Below are 20,296 nucleotides of genomic sequence, written 5' to 3' on the forward strand. Positions count from 1 at the left end.
ACAGTTACAAAAACATGGTATTCATATGGTAAAGTGATGTACAGCCTTTATTTCAGTTATCAAATACATTGCATCTATCAGAGAACCTTTAAAAAGGTAAACTTTGATGATTTAAATCTATACTAAAATATAAAGCTGAAGAGTTTATTTGTTTGTTTGTTTGAACGCGCTAATCTCAGGAACTACTGGTCCAAATTGAAAAATTCCTTTTATGTTGAATAGACCATTCATCGAGGAAGGCTTTAGGCTATACACCATCATGCTGCGACGAATAGGAGCTAAGATACAATGCAAAATGTGAAAAAAACCGGGCAGGTATACCTAAATCATAACTTATTTCTTCTAACCACGGGGGCAACAGCTAGTCAATTATATTTATCGAAGTACTTAACGTAAACCTTAATTTACTTACATGTCCCTAAATCATATATTTAGACACTATCCTTATCCTTATCCTTATCCTTATCCTTATCCTTATCCTTATCCTTATCCTTATACATATTATAAAACAAAGTCCCCCGCCGCGTCTGTCTGTCTGTCTGTTCGCGATAAACTAGAAAAGTACTGAACGGATTTTTATGCGGTTTTCAACGATAGATAGAGCAATTCTTGAGGAAGGTTTTAGTGTATAATAAGTTTAGGTTTTGTGTAAACTGACGATATTACAGCGATATTAGTTAAACATGTCGAAAAAAATTAAGCCATTCGAGTGCTTTCATCGAGAACGCTGCCAAAACCTTTTGAGTTACAACAAAACAATGTATGGCGGGTTTGTACCTCTTTAATAGATCTACAAAAAAGTCCGCGGTGGTATACGTCTATCTTCCAAGGATAACCCACAATAACCATTTTTATGTGTTTTCTTAATACAGTAAAATTATTGGTTACTTACGAACCTCTTTTTAACAATACAGTATTAATCCTTATCCAAATAAATAAGTTAGATATATTATGCATGTAATATAGAACTAAATTGCCTTTTACACTACGCCAAAAATGTTAATAGGTAATGAGTTATCGTAATATTAAAATCTCCGCGCGAGAAATTAAAAATCGATGAAACGTAGCGAAGATATCGTTGGCATCTATATACTAATTGTACTATATATATACTAATTACTATGTATATACTATGTATATACTAATTGTTTGTTTGATTGTTTGTTTGAACGCGCTAATCTCAGAAACTACTGGTTCAAATTGAAAAAATATTTTTGTGTCGAATATACCATTAATCGAGGGAGGTTTTAGGCTATATGTATATCATCACGCTGCGACCAATAGGAGCGAAGAAAAAGTCATAACTTATATCTTCTAACCACGCAGACGAAGTCGCGGGCAACAGCTAGTGTAATATATAAGCTATACTGAAGACAACTATTAATTTGCAATCAATGCCTACAAACGTAAAATTGATACTGCAATCCACAAGGACAATTTCTCAGAATTAATATTCTAGTGTTCTATTAACACTGGACCAAATGTTTACGTCCACACGTTCTTGGTATACCAACAGTATTGGTTACACAGCTGCATATTGTTTGTCTGAATTTTGTCGATCAATTTAGCAACTAACGCCTGCTGACTGAATGTACTAAAATATGCTTCAGTGGTCGAATGCTAAACATACCTGAATGTGTAAGAAAAACCTTTGCATCTTTTAAATATCATAGTTTTCTTCCAAAGCTTTTAAACTTCACCAAAAAACCCACCCACCAAAAAACCCACAAGGGATTACCAACCTTAAAAATGAGTGAGGTCTCAATTCTGCCAGTATTTTCTTTGCAGTATAAAAGCCTTACTCCACCTAGATTACAAATCATTGAATGTCTATATTTATTCTATAAAAAAACACATATATTTGAATTGCTTTGCTATACAAACGAAAGGCTGACATTGCAGTCTACACTACACCATGAAATAAATAGTTCCTCATTCTTTGGCATACCCACGTCAAGTTTAGTAACCAAATTATAAGTTGTTGTAAAACACATTTCAGTACGATTAGGTACAACATCAATACAACATCAACTGTTGGCAATTCCAAAGTTATGTTGGCTCGTTTACAGTGAAGGAAAACAGTCCAATTTGCAACTTCACTGGAATTGTGTATAGCTCTGCTACATTGATATTGATTTTTAATTAGACTCCCAACTGATTACTACATCGCGTTTTTATTAATCCAAATCAAATGATCGACGTTTACTGAAATTATTTATCGTACCTCGTTTGTTTTCTATTACTTTTTTTATAATGCCATAAAAATATTATGGTAACTATATACGCCGCTTGATTAAATTGAAGGTTGTATTGCATGTTTATTACTTACAGACATATGGAGAAAGATATTCAATCCTACGAAATTGCCAAACGATCATGATGAATGGCACTTTATCTTTGCCTTACGGCATCTTATCTCACTAATCAAAGAGGTTTATTGAAAAACCAATCGTCCTTAAAATATGTTTAGCGGAAACTTTTTGAAGAACTCTCACTTAATGTTATGATTAAGACCATAAGTTTAAACATGTGTAGAATCAGCAGATGATTTTTTTAATATAATTTTATGGTCTAGAGATTATCCCAAGTTACGTTAGACGACAATATTTCGATCAGCACAACCCAAAGACCTATATGACCTACATAAAAAAGTGAATATACATATAGTCCAGCTTAGCATGGAAAAATAGAGTCGTCATTGGAATGACATCGGAACTCGATACGACGTGGGTTCAGCGTGGGTTCAGCGCGCTCCGCTACGCCTGTCATTACGACTGTGTACAGACAACAAACGGTAGAACCGATCGTCCGACAAATAGTGAGAACCCTGGCATGCAAGCGTCACGAAAAACAAGTTTGTTATACATTTCTTATCAGACGAAAACTATGAAATGTGTTAAGCAAGTAGTTTTAAAATTTGACGATTGTAATCGAGCAATCCCAATAAAATACGAGTGTTCCATCATTTAATCAAGTAGGTTTAACTTCTTTCATTGAGTAATGTATATCAAACGAACGATATGATAACCAAAAATAATTTATATTTGCACGACCAATGTAATCTAAAATCATAAAATGTATTTTAGGTAAAACCTATACTAAAGTAGACGTACCTTAATGAACAACTTATTGTATCAGCCGAAGTATACAAAAACGAATATTAAAAACCACAAAAAGAGAATTGAAACTGGCAAACCACAAAAAGAACAAATGTAAACAAAAACGAAATAGCTATTACCAAACATCCTTTTTGAAAATCGATTGGGAATTCCGCCCCTTGTATATCCCAACAGGAAAATTCCATTTTCGAAATACAAAACTGAGAACAGACGACACAAACCTAAATACCTTGTAAGTAAACGAGGCGCAATAAGTAAATAGCATTTTCTGCTTTGAGGAAATTTCAAAACAAACGGGCTATGAAAAACTCCAAACAACTTTTAACGGATTGCCGTTCCACTGACGAAGTGAAATTATTATTTAGTGGCCTATCGATTCCAATGAGCCTTGCTGCCTTACTACTTTCCCTTTGCTTCGTTTGCCTTTTAGTTTTTTGAAGCTTTATTTTCACAGTAGATTTGTTTTTATGTACGGTGACTGGTTACTCGATTATATATCATTCGTGTGGAGCGGAATAAAGTAAACGTAGACAAAATTCAAAATAACACAAAAACATTTTTACTATTTTCTTTCTACATTTAGGCAATTACAATTTTTCCAAAAAATTATTACAGCGCCATGTAGTCTTAAACTCAGCAAAGCAGAAGAAGCTAACAAGTTATTTGACACAGTTCTTTATCTAGACCAGTTTACTACAGACAACCTTGTTTCTGAATTAATATGTATCAGGAATATCGTTCCGTTTTAACCTTTGTGTAAGAAACCGTAAAATACTACTATTTTAGTTTCGTTTCTAAAACGGCTACTTTTTACCCTTTACTCACGACTTTTTTTTTATTTAGCTCTATCATCAAACAACGCAATGAATTTTACATCACAATTGTCTCATTGGCGCTGCAACTAATCCTCACGCTAATAGGATCGTCTAGCGCGTCAGTCAATAACTAATGCCAGCACGAGCACACGATAGCGTTCAATCGTCTGCTATTCTTGATATTCCTGTAAAAAGTAGGTACTAGTATATGTATGTATATGCTAATCTATGACATTCACCGACAAAGCAGAAAAAAAATAGCTGCAGAAGAAAATACACTTCAACTGTAGACAGGAACGATACTTAGCTAAACGTCAGTGCAAGACCGTGCAAACTGCCATAACAAAGTCGTAGGTTTAAATCCTGGCGCATTTCAATGTCTTTTCGTATTCATATACACAGCTTATTATTAAGTACTTGTCACTTGCTGAAAACGGTGAACGAATACAGCGTTCAGAAACTGGGAAAACGGAGAATATCAAAGCTTACTTTCAACTAGTGCTATTGTTACTTAGCCACGAGTCCTCTGTACATTAACCATACGAAAAGAAGTAAAAGCTAAGTCTAAAACGTTTGTCGCTACACTATAAGATAGCAGAACAATTTAAGGTCAGCATTTTGCTAAGCGTCGTTGGTACGTATATGTATGTGCGACAGTCAAGTTTACTCAAAAATCTCAAATGTCTATTTATTTTCTGAATTCAACTTAAAAATGAGAGAGTCGGCATCACATCTAGCCACAACTATTGGCTTGTAGCGCTTGCAAATCGCCTTTAAATACCTATATCTGAATTACTATTAAATTCTTATGAAATTTATGAACGCAAACTAAATTGTATCTTAATCGTAGCTTAATAAAATATAGTTTCAAGTTAGAACATTTATTTAATGAACAGATAATAGTTATATCTTTAAGGGTATTTAATTAGATTCCCGAGCTACCGTAACTGTAGCGAGTTCAATTTAAAAGCAAAATTAACATTTTTATCTTTATTCCTGGGATCTTGATTCACTGAGATACATTCGCGAATAATCTGCGTAATTAAAAGAAAAAATAATCCTAGGCTGGATAAAGTTGTGAAGATTAGAGTAGTTATAATACGTAATTTACTGGATCATATTAGTGATGATGCGGTCCGTGATGATGCGGTCCATGATGATGCGTTCCGTGATGATACGGTCCATGATGAGGCAGTCCATGATGTGGTGGTCCGTGATGAGGCGCTGCATGGTGAAGCGGTCCATGGTGAGGTGGTCCGTGATGTGGCAGTCCGTGATGATGCGGTCCATGGTGAGGCAGTCCATGGTGATGTGGTCCATGATGATGTGGTCCGTGATGAGCCGGACCGTGATGAGGGGTATGGTGTGGTGGCAGCGGCGGAGACATTTCTGAAAATAAATAACGCTTCATTAACAAAGTTGCGAACTGTAGCAGCTATTGATATTTCAAACAAAAAAGACGATATCATAATTATTTTTAACTTGACAACCAACAAACAGTCGAACTTCGATGCGTCTATAAAAAAAAAGGTCTCAGTTGGGTCCGAATCAAGTCGGACTTTCTCGATAAATATGCACAAGTAAAACATCATTAAAGTCAATGAATAATTATAAATCCACCAATACAATTCACGAAATTTTAATACTGAACAATAAAACATATTAGTTTTAAGTATTCTGAATAATCGATAAAAAAATTAAAAAATTTAATAAAAAAAATGGAATTAGTTATAATATTTTGAATTTGTTCTCTTCCTCACATCCTCCTACATACTATAAATCAAAATTTAAACCATACATAAGTATTCACTAGAACCACAAAAAAAGAAGAGACGAAGAATGAAACTTTAAATACGAAGCAATGAGCAAACTAATAATAAACACACAAATTAATACAAAATTAAACTCACGTGCAAGTCGAGTGTTCTATGCTGAATCTATGTTGGGTTTTGAACAAGCATAATATACACTAATTAATTAGTTTGTTATCAATCCTTATCCTTATCCTTATCCTTATCCTTACATATTATAAAACAAAGTCCCTCGCCGCGTCTGTCTGTCTGTCTGTTCGCGATAAACTAGAAAAGTACTGAACGGATTTTTATGCGGTTTTCAACGATAGATAGAGCAATTCTTGAGGAAGGTTTTAGTGTATAATAAGTTTAGGTTTTGTGTAAACTGACGATATTACAGCGATATTAGTTAAACATGTCGGAAAAAATTAAGCCATTCGAGAGCTTTCATCGAGAACGCTGCCAAAACCTTTTGAGTTACAACAAAACAATGTATGGCGGGTTTGTACCTCTTTAATAGATCTACAAAAAAGTCCGCGGTGGTATATGTCTATCTTCCAAGGATAACCCACAATAACCATTTTTATGTGTTTTCTTAATACAGTAAAATTATTGGTTACTTACGAACCTCTTTTTAACAATACAGTATTAATCCTTATCCAAATAAATAAGTTAGATATATTATGCATGTAATATAGAACAAAATTGCCTTTTACGCTACGCCAAAAATGTTAATAGGTAATGAGTTATCGTAATATTAAAATCTCCGCGCGAGAAATTAAAAATCGATGAAACGTAGCGAAGATATCGTTGGCATCTATATACTAATTGTACTATATATATACTAATTACTATGTATATACTATGTATGTACTAATTGTTTGTTTGATTGTTTGTTTGAACGCGCTAATCTCAGAAACTACTGGTTCAAATTGAAAAAATATTTTTGTGTTGAATATACCATTAATCGAGGGAGGTTTTAGGCTTTATGTATATCATCACGCTGCGACCAATAGGAGCGAAGAAAAAGTCATAACTTATATCTTCTAACCACGCAGACGAAGTCGCGGGCAACAGCTATCCTTATCCTTACATATTATAAAACAAAGTCCCTCGCCGCGTCTGTCTGTCTGTCTGTCTGTCTGTCTGTTCGCGATAAACTAGAAAAGTACTGAACGGATTTTTATGCGGTTTTCAACGATAGATAGAGCAATTCTTGAGGAAGGTTTTAGTGTATAATAAGTTTAGGTTTTGTGTAAACTGACGATATTACAGCGATATTAGTTAAACATGTCGGAAAAAATTAAGCCATTCGAGAGCTTTCATCGAGAACGCTGCCAAAACCTTTTGAGTTACAACAAAACAATGTATGGCGGGTTTGTACCTCTTTAATAGATCTACAAAAAAGTCCGCGGTGGTATATGTCTATCTTCCAAGGATAACCCACAATAACTATTTTTATGTGTTTTCTTAATACAGTAAAATTATGGGTTATTTACGAACCTCTTTTTAACAATACAGTATTAATCCTTATCCAAATAAATAAGTTAGATATATTATGCATGTAATGTAGAACAAAATTGCCTTTTACACTACGCCAAAAATGTTAATAGGTAATGAGTTATCGTAATATTAAAATCTCCGCGCGAGAAATTAAAAATCGATGAAACGTAGCGAAGATATCGTTGGCATCTATATACTAATTGTACTATATATATACTAATTACTATGTATATACTATGTATGTACTATGTATATACTAATTGTTTGTTTGATTGTTTGTTTGAACGCGCTAATCTCAGAAACTACTGGTTCAAATTGAAAAAATATTTTTGTGTTGAATATACCATTAATCGAGGGAGGTTTTAGGCTTTATGTATATCATCACGCTGCGACCAATAGGAGCGAAGAAAAAGTCATAACTTATATCTTCTAACCACGCAGACGAAGTCGCGGGCAACAGCTATCCTTATCCTTATCCTTACATACATATTATAAAACAAAGTCCCCCGCCGCGTCTGTCTGTCTGTCTGTTCGCGATAAACTAGAAAAGTACTGAACGGATTTTTATGCGGTTTTCAACGATAGATAGAGCAATTCTTGAGGAAGGTTTTAGTGTATAATAAGTTTAGGTTTTGTGTAAACTGACGATATTACAGCGATATTAGTTAAACATGTCGGAAAAAATTAAGCCATTCGAGAGCTTTCATCGAGAACGCTGCCAAAACCTTTTGAGTTACAACAAAACAATGTATGGCGGGTTTGTACCTCTTTAATAGATCTACAAAAAAGTCCGCGGTGGTATATGTCTATCTTCCAAGGATAACCCACAATAACCATTTTTATGTGTTTTCTTAATACAGTAAAATTATTGGTTACTTACGAACCTCTTTTTAACAATACAGTATTAATCCTTATCCAAATAAATAAGTTAGATATATTATGCATGTAATGTAGAACAAAATTGCCTTTTACACTACGCCAAAAATGTTAATAGGTAATGAGTTATCGTAATATTAAAATCTCCGCGCGAGAAATTAAAAATCGATGAAACGTAGCGAAGATATCGTTGGCATCTATATACTAATTGTACTATATATATACTAATTACTATGTATATACTATGTATGTACTATGTATATACTAATTGTTTGTTTGATTGTTTGTTTGAACGCGCTAATCTCAGAAACTACTGGTTCAAATTGAAAAAATATTTTTGTGTTGAATATACCATTAATCGAGGGAGGTTTTAGGCTTTATGTATATCATCACGCTGCGACCAATAGGAGCGAAGAAAAAGTCATAACTTATATCTTCTAACCACGCAGACGAAGTCGCGGGCAACAGCTATCCTTATCCTTATCCTTATCCTTACATATACATATTATAAAACAAAGTCCCTCGCCGCGTCTGTCTGTCTGTCTGTTCGCGATAAACTAGAAAAGTACTGAACGGATTTTTATGCGGTTTTCAACGATAGATAGAGCAATTCTTGAGGAAGGTTTTAGTGTATAATAAGTTTAGGTTTTGTGTAAACTGACGATATTACAGCGATATTAGTTAAACATGTCGGAAAAAATTAAGCCATTCGAGAGCTTTCATCGAGAACGCTGCCAAAACCTTTCGAGTTACAACAAAACAATGTATGGCGGGTTTGTACCTCTTTAATAGATCTACAAAAAAGTCCGCGGTGGTATATGTCTATCTTCCAAGGATAACCCACAATAACTATTTTTATGTGTTTTCTTAATACAGTAAAATTATGGGTTATTTACGAACCTCTTTTTAACAATACAGTATTAATCCTTATCCAAATAAATAAGTTAGATATATTATGCATGTAATGTAGAACAAAATTGCCTTTTACACTACGCCAAAAATGTTAATAGGTAATGAGTTATCGTAATATTAAAATCTCCGCGCGAGAAATTAAAAATCGATGAAACGTAGCGAAGATATCGTTGGCATCTATATACTAATTGTACTATATATATACTAATTACTATGTATATACTATGTATGTACTATGTATATACTAATTGTTTGTTTGATTGTTTGTTTGAACGCGCTAATCTCAGAAACTACTGGTTCAAATTGAAAAAATATTTTTGTGTTGAATATACCATTAATCGAGGGAGGTTTTAGGCTTTATGTATATCATCACGCTGCGACCAATAGGAGCGAAGAAAAAGTCATAACTTATATCTTCTAACCACGCAGACGAAGTCGCGGGCAACAGCTAGTATATATACTAATTACTATGTATATACTATGTATGTACTATGTATATACTAATTGTTTGTTTGATTGTTTGTTTGAACGCGCTAATCTCAGAAACTACTGGTTCAAATTGAAAAAATATTTTTGTGTTGAATATACCATTAATCGAGGGAGGTTTTAGGCTTTATGTATATCATCACGCTGCGACCAATAGGAGCGAAGAAAAAGTCATAACTTATATCTTCTAACCACGCAGACGAAGTCGCGGGCAACAGCTATCCTTATCCTTATCCTTATCCTTACATATTATAAAACAAAGTCCCTCGCCGCGTCTGTCTGTCTGTCTGTTCGCGATAAACTAGAAAAGTACTGAACGGATTTTTATGCGGTTTTCAACGATAGATAGAGCAATTCTTGAGGAAGGTTTTAGTGTATAATAAGTTTAGGTTTTGTGTAAACTGACGATATTACAGCGATATTAGTTAAACATGTCGGAAAAAATTAAGCCATTCGAGAGCTTTCATCGAGAACGCTGCCAAAACCTTTCGAGTTACAACAAAACAATGTATGGCGGGTTTGTACCTCTTTAATAGATCTACAAAAAAGTCCGCGGTGGTATATGTCTATCTTCCAAGGATAACCCACAATAACTATTTTTATGTGTTTTCTTAATACAGTAAAATTATGGGTTATTTACGAACCTCTTTTTAACAATACAGTATTAATCCTTATCCAAATAAATAAGTTAGATATATTATGCATGTAATGTAGAACAAAATTGCCTTTTACACTACGCCAAAAATGTTAATAGGTAATGAGTTATCGTAATATTAAAATCTCCGCGCGAGAAATTAAAAATCGATGAAACGTAGCGAAGATATCGTTGGCATCTATATACTAATTGTACTATATATATACTAATTACTATGTATATACTATGTATGTACTATGTATATACTAATTGTTTGTTTGATTGTTTGTTTGAACGCGCTAATCTCAGAAACTACTGGTTCAAATTGAAAAAATATTTTTGTGTTGAATATACCATTAATCGAGGGAGGTTTTAGGCTTTATGTATATCATCACGCTGCGACCAATAGGAGCGAAGAAAAAGTCATAACTTATATCTTCTAACCACGCAGACGAAGTCGCGGGCAACAGCTATCCTTATCCTTATCCTTACATATTATAAAACAAAGTCCCCCGCCGCGTCTGTCTGTCTGTCTGTTCGCGATAAACTAGAAAAGTACTGAACGGATTTTTATGCGGTTTTCAACGATAGATAGAGCAATTCTTGAGGAAGGTTTTAGTGTATAATAAGTTTAGGTTTTGTGTAAACTGACGATATTACAGCGATATTAGTTAAACATGTCGGAAAAAATTAAGCCATTCGAGAGCTTTCATCGAGAACGCTGCCAAAACCTTTTGAGTTACAACAAAACAATGTATGGCGGGTTTGTACCTCTTTAATAGATCTACAAAAAAGTCCGCGGTGGTATATGTCTATCTTCCAAGGATAACCCACAATAACCATTTTTATGTGTTTTCTTAATACAGTAAAATTATTGGTTACTTACGAACCTCTTTTTAACAATACAGTATTAATCCTTATCCAAATAAATAAGTTAGATATTTTATGCATGTAATATAGAACAAATTGCCTTTTACACTACGCCAAAAATGTTAATAGGTAATGAGTTATCGTAATATTAAAATCTCCGCGCGAGAAATTAAAAATCGATGAAACGTAGCGAAGATATCGTTGGCATCTATATACTAATTGTACTATATATATACTAATTACTATGTATATACTATGTATGTACTATGTATATACTAATTGTTTGTTTGATTGTTTGTTTGAACGCGCTAATCTCAGAAACTACTGGTTCAAATTGAAAAAATATTTTTGTGTTGAATATACCATTAATCGAGGGAGGTTTTAGGCTTTATGTATATCATCACGCTGCGACCAATAGGAGCGAAGAAAAAGTCATAACTTATATCTTCTAACCACGCAGACGAAGTCGCGGGCAACAGCTAGTCAAGTATAAAGATAAAACAAGTGAAGTATTAAAGACCTGTTCAGGTAATCGCTTCATTTAGTATTCTAAATATGTCTGTATAAATTTAGACTAGCATTTAAAATGATGAAATTGTTACTTGCATGACAAAGTAACTATTGATAGGCAAGACCTATTTAATAACTTTCTCTACATCACACTAAAGTTAACAACTATAAAAGAAAGAGCGGCTACCCTCTAAACACATCAAAAAAATAGGGTGTTAAGAGTTTGACATATTTGTTTGTCTGTGCCCGCGGGATTGTACCTCTCGACCGGATGAACCAAATTTGATTTTTTGTTTCTTTTTTTTATATTTAGAAGACTTATCCAGCTTTGATGAAAATTCGTCCTACATGGAATCGTCCAAGATCACAATATGGGTAATCGTAAATATTTTTGTCTTTTTTCACAATTATCATTGATTTATTGATTGATTGTCTTTACCATATGATGAGAAACCGTTCTATTCATATTGATTACAGACTTAAATCATGACTCATGGCTTAAAACAAACGTATATGAAGGTATTAATTTGTCTACAACAACACTAGATAAACAAAATGACGCACCGATTACAGAACTCAGGATGTCTACCGCTAAATGTTAAAGCAACCATATGGCAGGTGTGGGAGAGAGATAACGCTCTACGCCGTGTATTGTACTGTCACGCTTTTACTATCATAATAAAATTACTTTGAAACGCTCTCAGGTTCATACTTACTTGAGTTAGAATCTTACCATTCATCGCAATAAACATAATACTACAAGATTCAAATTTGATTTTGTTTCTATTGAAAGGACATAATCATTTGTTTTTGTAAAGAAAACGAAGGTATATATTTCAAATTCCAAAACGAAGGCATACATACGTCTTATATCTGCAATTTACCATATAATAAGTTTTATCATAAAACGGACATTTTAGAATACTACAAATTAAGTAGGTAAACGAATATCGTCAATAAATCAGCAAAACAACTGAAAAAGAAAGTATATGATTATAATATAGGTACCTCCTCTTAATCTATCCATTCATAGCAAAAGTATAATAAGCCGACGAAAACACTACAGAGGAATCCCGCCAGAAGTACGTATTGTTGATTGAATGGAGGTTCAAACAAGTAAGGCTTATGCGATGAATAGGAAACCTACACAAGCGAGCCCAACAGTATTCATTAAAAGCTAATGATCGCAACATCACAAATAGGTAAAACTGATTAATACATTTTCATGTTTAGGATAATAGCGCAACCTGTTTTTATTTTTCAATGTATTTTAATTGCGTTTAACATTCTTGATAATTAAGTAGGAATCAGATAAAATCATTGATCGAATTTGTTGCAAATTATTTTGAATTGAGCAGCGATAACATTAAATTATGTTATAATGCAATTTCTGAAAAAAAGATTATAAATCTGAGGTCAAAAGGAAAACAATCAAAAACAAAAAAAAAATATGAAGACAAAATGAAAAAATACAAGTTACATGTAAGCTTAATGATCATAAAACACTAAAACTGCCAAACAGCATAGGAACGCTCCCAAATATTAATTTCTGAAATCGTAAATCGTCAAAGCGTCAAACTTTCCCTAACTGGAAAGAGGTCTATGCCCAGTAGGATACTATAAACCAATAACATAAAACTCAATACCTTAGAAGTACTCGTGTTCAATAATAATCCTTTATTGTTCGGGTATTTTTTCCTGACACATTGTATTAATCACCTTCTATCCGTATCACATAAAATCCGCCTGATAACAAATGCCAGCTCACAAACGAAGCGATAAATACTTATAACCATCGAATCATTATCATTTCATGTCAACACCTCAAAGTGTACACGTCATTTAAATATTTTATTGTATTTTTGTGAACAAAGAAAATCTGCTAAAGGTAAGGTTTGCTTTTATTTTGTAGTGTAATATTTGTGCGTCAGAGTTCGCGTGAAGTGAACACTTTATAGGAGTTGGCAGAGTTTTGTATCGTCCTATTATGTCCTTTTTTAATATCATGTTTTCATGTTTATTACATTTCCAAGAACTGTGATAGTTTGTTATTCAGTGACTCACTTTACATTCATTTATAACGGCAAGAGAAAACTGTGTTAATATAGAAAATGGTTCTAGTTGACTTTTGAGTTAAATTCCAGTATATTACTGGCTCTTCTATGTGGCTTATAATATCCGTTTTGTTGCATTTTAAAAAGTGTTTCTTTAACTTCGGGCTTTCAAAACATATTTAAATTTACATTTATAATGTTACCCATATGTTTACTTCAAATAGAAGCTCTACACATCCCTCTAGTGTTAATATACTTAGCGTCACAGAAACTGGTTCTACTATTCTATATTAAACTAAAAAATTCTGTGACTAATAATATTATCAGCGTTACACCTTGAGAATGCACAATGACTAAAAAACTGTTTTTGTCACGTACACAGTATTTAAATGATAAAATGTAAATACGTAGTGATGAATTTGAGTCATTTGTCAGCTGATTAATGTTGATAATTATAAAAGTCGAGATATTGACGACTGGGTTGTTGGCCATGACCGTTTTTCCATCCATCCACCCACTTTTATAAAAACTGATACTATTTAGAAATTCATTAGTACGTCAATTAGTTGTTTGGACTATACAAACTTTGCTTTATTTTCATGTTTTTCTTTTTAACATAACAGTTAGTTAATGTAGAAGGTGTGTCGTATGAGTTATAAAGAAGTACTGTTACTTATAGTATTGTTATTGTTTTCAGCTATGCCGCCTCCTCACGCATTGCCCTGCGGACCTTACTGCGGTACCCAGTGCGCACCACACTGCTACCACCGTGCCAGGGTTGTGGTCCACGCGCCACCACCCCACTATACGCCACCACATCATTACCCCCACCCGCCACCACACGTCCACCCGATCCCACCACCATACAGTCCCCCGCCACCACCACCACCTCATCACCATCCCCATCATCCCCACCATTATCCCCATCACCCAAACAGCATGATGCGCTAATCTCCTTATAACATCAACATTAGCTTCGAGCATTTTGCTCAACCTTACTCAAACTAATTGAACAAAACAAATGAACAACTAACACTGGATACAGACTTAACAGTGTCTGACGCTACTTTACAAACACCTTAAAGTGGTATATTCATAGCGTTAATTGACGTTGGACCACAACTTCGAGCACCTTCTATTTAGAAAAATTCGGCAACAAATACAAGATGGCCGCTATCTGCAGTCCGATGGGTAATCCATCAAACCTTATTATCAAACAATTCTTGGAATATTAAGATCTGCTTATTGAGTGTATTCTAAATTGACTTTTTATCTTATCGCCAAAGATAATGTTTTAAAATATGTACTTAAATGAAGTGCGAAGTACACTCATTGTTTGCCACTTAATCAATAAAAACTTTAACTGATAATGGTTGTATTATTTTTGTTTATGTCATGCTAAGAAATAAGTGTTCAATAATAATATCATTATTATTTTAGAGGGAGATAAGCTACGTCTTTACATCGTTAAGAAAACAACAAAATTATTATTTGCCTACAGTTGAATTCACAAGAAAATGAGTATGTTTTCCATGAAAATATGACTTAGAATTAGAATAAACCGAACATAATACAAATATACTTTCTAAAAATAACAAACCTCAACCTTTTACGTGAAAATTACAAGTAATGTATATTTAAAGAGGTCTCATTATTCTGAAGCTTGTTCATCTCCACACGTAATGATTTGGGAGCTAAATAAATATTTCATCGTATCTCGGGAGTACTCGTTAGGTTCCCTCCATTATTTTGGAACTAGTCACGTAATAAAATCAATTGGATCACAACACTAGAGAAACAAGTAATTATTCCATCGTTTCCTCTTCAAGGTTAGAAAGAAATGGTAAAGCAAACGGCGTTCTTATTAAGAAAGTTTTTGTTCATAACAAGATTACGTTCACCAGATGTGTTGGATTGTGGGCGGTGTAACTGTTTGGAGGCCAGCGATACTAGCCAGCGATATTACTTTGAAACTAAGCTAAAAGCCTAGAAACACTTACGTTAATATTTTTCAACTGTTTTAGTTTAAATATTCGTATTACGACTAATTTTCAGCGACTTTTCGTATTTACCTTTATGAGGCTAATTCATATTTATTTAATAGAACGGTTAACTCGTGCATGCATGTATATAAGCAAGCATACTTATGGAAATCAGAACGGTTAACTCGTGCATGCATGTATATAAGCAAGCATACTTATCGAAATCAAATGGTGCTTAAGAAAACTCAAGTGTAATCAAAAATTGACAATTTGTTTGTAAGGCATATATATAAGTAGTGTGTAGTAGTCTCAAAATCAAAAGTTTTGATTTCAAGTAGACCGCTTTCCAGGCACTTTTAAAACGTTACAATATTGTCATTCTTATTTAGAAGAACTGGCAAAAAACTCCATAATAAAATAACTCCAATCCTGTGTAATTCCTTGGCCATAACATACCATATACCTATTAATAAGGTGTGAATTTGATAGGTGCGTGTTTGATAGGGCAGTTTGAGTGAAGCCTAGCTTTGTATGGAAACCATTACCTTGGCAACGAACCGCGGAGGTCGCACAGCGGTCGCGGGGTTCTCATTGTACCCACATGTGTGGCACTTCACACACAATGCTACGCCTACGACTGTGTATTCAGATTAGTAGTTTATAAGTTTTAATTTGTAGTGTAGAGTCTATAATTATGTTTAAAATTTATAGGCTAAAGTACGGAGCAAGGAATATTACTTATGAATGAGAATAAGTTTTTAATACGATCAATAATAACATACGTTTATTTTTTTAGTTATTGAAGATAAACGTAGAAAGACAGTACTTTTTTCATACTAACAAACTCCTAGGCTCAAATATCACGTACAATGCCTAAGACATTTAAATATAATTTTAATTGAAGCTCTGATTTTCTCAATTTTCTCGAAGGAAGGTTGAATTATGATTTCGTTTCCCTAGCGTACTTACTATGCATATTTATCACGTTTACAATTTAACCAACGAGCAAAGTCTCGAGTAAAAGCTAATTTTACGTTAATGTTATTAAGTTCTTGGCTCACATCGCATTTCGAGAGCAAGGGAAGAGCTATCGGGCTTTTACGACTGCTTTCTAAATAATAACATTCCACAACTTTCTTACAGCGCCATCTAGTGTTAGGCTAAGCAAAGCTTGTTTTATGAGTACTGGATAACTGATAAAAATCCTCGTATATTTTTAAATAAATATATATTTTTGGTTAATTTTACGTAGAAACAGAACTAATGATCGTTCTCATCACATAAAGATATTTCCTGTGGGAAGCGAACCCTCCGGTATAGCAGTCAGGGCCACCAGACCAACAGGCCAGTCAAATACAATGTAATATCTCCCAATATTGTCTCACGAAACCACGCAAAGGAAGTCTATAAATCTAACAAAAATAATCTATACTTTTATTTATATCACTTCATAACGCAATGCTTTTAACAAAGAGCTCAATATTACAATATTTATAGTTAGCTGAGTCATTATTTCAAAACATGAAAGTCTCATTTCGTTATCTATCATCACTTATTTCTAGGTAGGTATCACATACGCAATAGTATTAACGACGAGAATAAGAAGGTATTTCCCCGAAACACAAATACGAAATTATTTATAATGAAGCTTCTCGATCGGCTAATAAATTTCATAACAAAAAAAACCTTGTAATTCACGCTCACTTTTAAAAGTATTCAACAATTATATACTAAAAATATAATTTGAATTATTTGATGAAACTTATGGTTTTGAATCCTTTGCCGATGTTTTTTTTTAATATATCCAAAGATTTACTACAACCTTAAAAACATAAGTTTACAAAATTCGTACAGACGTATGTAAGTGTTTGTGATGTGTATGTACAGAAGTATACCTATATATTCTTTGTTCAATACCAGTCTCTACTCTACATATACTGCATAGCTGTATGTATCGTTGTTTGTAACTATTGAGGCAGCGCAATAGTGTGTGATTGTTGTGGAACAATTAAATACACTGCCATGTAACAATGGTTAGACTGAAGCAATCGGAAAAGCAATTCGCGTTACGTCAACGCAATGCAGGCCAGTTTCTGCCAGGAATACCTTAATAATTGTGGAACAACATCGGCCAATACTATTTGTATTGTAAAATTTTATGATTGCTCTGTTTTCAAGGAATATGTATGATGATTTTTGATGATTAATATATTAAAACAAAGTTAATGAATACGTTTTTTTTAAATATCTTTAATATATTTATCTATACTCTATACTAATATATAAAACTGAAGAGTTTGTTTGTTTGAACGCGCTAATCTCAGGAACTACTACTACATAGATGTGGAAAAAACGGCGAAAGACTACGTGGACGAAGTCGCGGGCAACAGCTAGATTTTTACATAAAAAAACACGATATTTTTTAACACGGTCAAACCCAATATACATCCGACTGGGTAGTGGTAACTTTTATATTACGCCCATATTATATGAACATGGCCGCAGCTAATAGCAGTAGCCCATTAAAAAATAATACGCCGTATATAATTTGTAACAGTTATTTGCAAAGATTACGTGACCCTGAGTTATAACAGTAAACCGTTTATTATAGCCGTGTACGCTTTACTCCTCTCTAAGCAATAATGTTCGTGCAAAAAGTGAGAACGAAAAACTCCATAAATATCACATTCGCACACAGTTCGTTACCCGGCCAAGGAAACGGAAGAAAAGTCTTAACTCAACGAAATTTTGCCCTCGGCTTATTCTAACAATGTTTTTTTATCAATACATTTAAGATGATAAACTGGTTTGAATATTAAAAGACGTTTTTGCGAATTGTTCGAAATTGCTCAAGATTTTGATTAAATTTTGTATGTGTATCATCAAATTACGACACAGTTTACACGTATCGACTTATTTTTAACCCAACAATACAATTATCAGACAGTATTTGACACAAAGACGCCGATAGTTCGGACGTCTCAGTAAATTTTAATGAGTATATACGCTAGTGCTTTTGTGGCCTTACTTGAGACACAATCCCGAAGCCCTTACGGGTCTCTTGGGAGACAAAGGAGAGCCCCGTGGCCGGGACTCGTGCCACTAATATTATTCTTTATTACAAATCAATAAATGTACGGTACCTATGTATATTACCAGTGCCCGATATTTCGTGTCAACAGTGAACTTTCCACAGGGCGGTTTATAAACTTATAGTCACGATATAATAAATCAGCAGCGTTTTGTTTTGTTATAGGTAATTGTAATGTTATCTTAGAAATATCTTAATGTGGAACGACACGAAAACTTTAATATAATGTTAATATAAAATGTCAAGGGCATTAAAAAAAACAATTTAGTAATAATTACACGCAAAAATAAATGATTACAATAGTACGTTACAATGAGTTGTGTTGATTGTCAAGGTAAAATGAATCATTAATACATTATAGCAGAACGATACTATCCGCCTACCTACAAAGCAGTCAACGAAATCAACCAATAACTTATTAATTTACTAATGAAATCAACAAGAAACACATGGAACCGAGGAGTAATTGACGACCTACATCACACGCCATTTCAAATACCCAATAAACTACTCGAAACTTGTGACCCGAATACATTTAATCCAAACTATATAGGCAAAGTTAATCGCAATCAATCGGGTGGCTTGAACATAAATAGGTGTACATGTAACATCACTTTTGAGCGCAGTCGGATGGTGTGTGAGTTACGGTTATGGCGGTCCCCGGCGCTCTTCCGGTGGCTCTCGACCTCCGCTGCGATTGAAACGCGCCTCTTAAATTTTTATAGGCCTTTAATAAGAAATGAGCAACGTTTGTAGAGCAGGTATCTGCCTATTTTTACAAATACAGTGACTGAAATTAGAACAGATGTGTTCTCTTTTTTTTAAATTTTGTAGCTTGAATTTCGTTTTCGTTTCGTTTTTGTTTCCACATTTATGGGTGAGGATTTTTGTAGGCAATTTTTAATGTGGAGGTTTTCCTTTTTAATGTCAACCAGTTTCATCTAAGGTTTTCTTAACATTTGGTCCAAATAATCAAGAAACGAGAAACGCTACTATTTTTTTATCCTCATCTAGACCTCAAATCTTTACAATGCAGACAAACCTGGAGTCTAAAAATATATATATATAGGTACTTATCAAATTTCATCGATGCTATTGGTTCACTGAATAACGTCACGACATGCTTACATGTACAGTAGCTACTTGCACAGTTTTGAAGTGTAGTTCTCAGTATTGTCACATCCTTAAACGTACGTGAATAAGATGTACTTATGTTCAGACAGACAACGGATGATCAAGTACATTGCCGTTGTATCGGAACATTGGAAAAGGCTCAAACAGAGCATGTGCGACGTGTGGAGTAAATCCATTCTCCCTCTAAGCTCAGCTACAGGGGTTAATAGCGATATGCATAACACTTCGTTCAATTCTTTCACAATATAACATTATTTGTTATGAACACGTATATACGAATAACAATACGGAATACCGCAATGAACAATACCCCGCTGAGCCGTAAAGTACACTCGACGTAAGAAATTAGAACATTACCCGCTTTTGTCATGAGAGACGCATCAAAACGAGTTCGCTCACGTTCCTATTCAGGCAAATTAAATTTTGATGAAATCGTCGTAATGACTCGGGACGTTATAAATTTAATATTTCCTTAGCTTCTGAACATTAAAAATATGGGCACCGCCTCATTGCCGCG

At 33.9% G+C, this 20,296-nt stretch overlaps 2 long non-coding RNA genes across 2 annotated transcripts; one reads left to right on the plus strand and one right to left on the minus strand.

Moving 5' to 3' along the window:
* Positions 1 to 4,799: 4,799 nt before the first annotated feature.
* Positions 4,800 to 13,271, minus strand: LOC113498108. The gene is made up of 2 exons (XR_003400958.1): positions 13,165 to 13,271; positions 4,800 to 5,323 (listed from the first exon to the last, which is right to left on the minus strand). It is a non-coding gene; the product is annotated as an uncharacterized LOC113498108 (long non-coding RNA).
* A 37-nt stretch (positions 13,272 to 13,308) lies between these two features.
* On the plus strand, positions 13,309 to 14,942 carry LOC113498107. Its single transcript, XR_003400957.1, has 2 exons — positions 13,309 to 13,406; positions 14,270 to 14,942. It is a non-coding gene; the product is annotated as an uncharacterized LOC113498107 (long non-coding RNA).
* The last annotated feature ends 5,354 nt before the right edge of the window (positions 14,943 to 20,296 follow it).

The sequence above is a fragment of the Trichoplusia ni genome, chromosome 10, assembly GCF_003590095.1.
Source record: "Trichoplusia ni isolate ovarian cell line Hi5 chromosome 10, tn1, whole genome shotgun sequence".
NCBI lineage: Eukaryota > Metazoa > Arthropoda > Insecta > Lepidoptera > Noctuidae > Trichoplusia > Trichoplusia ni.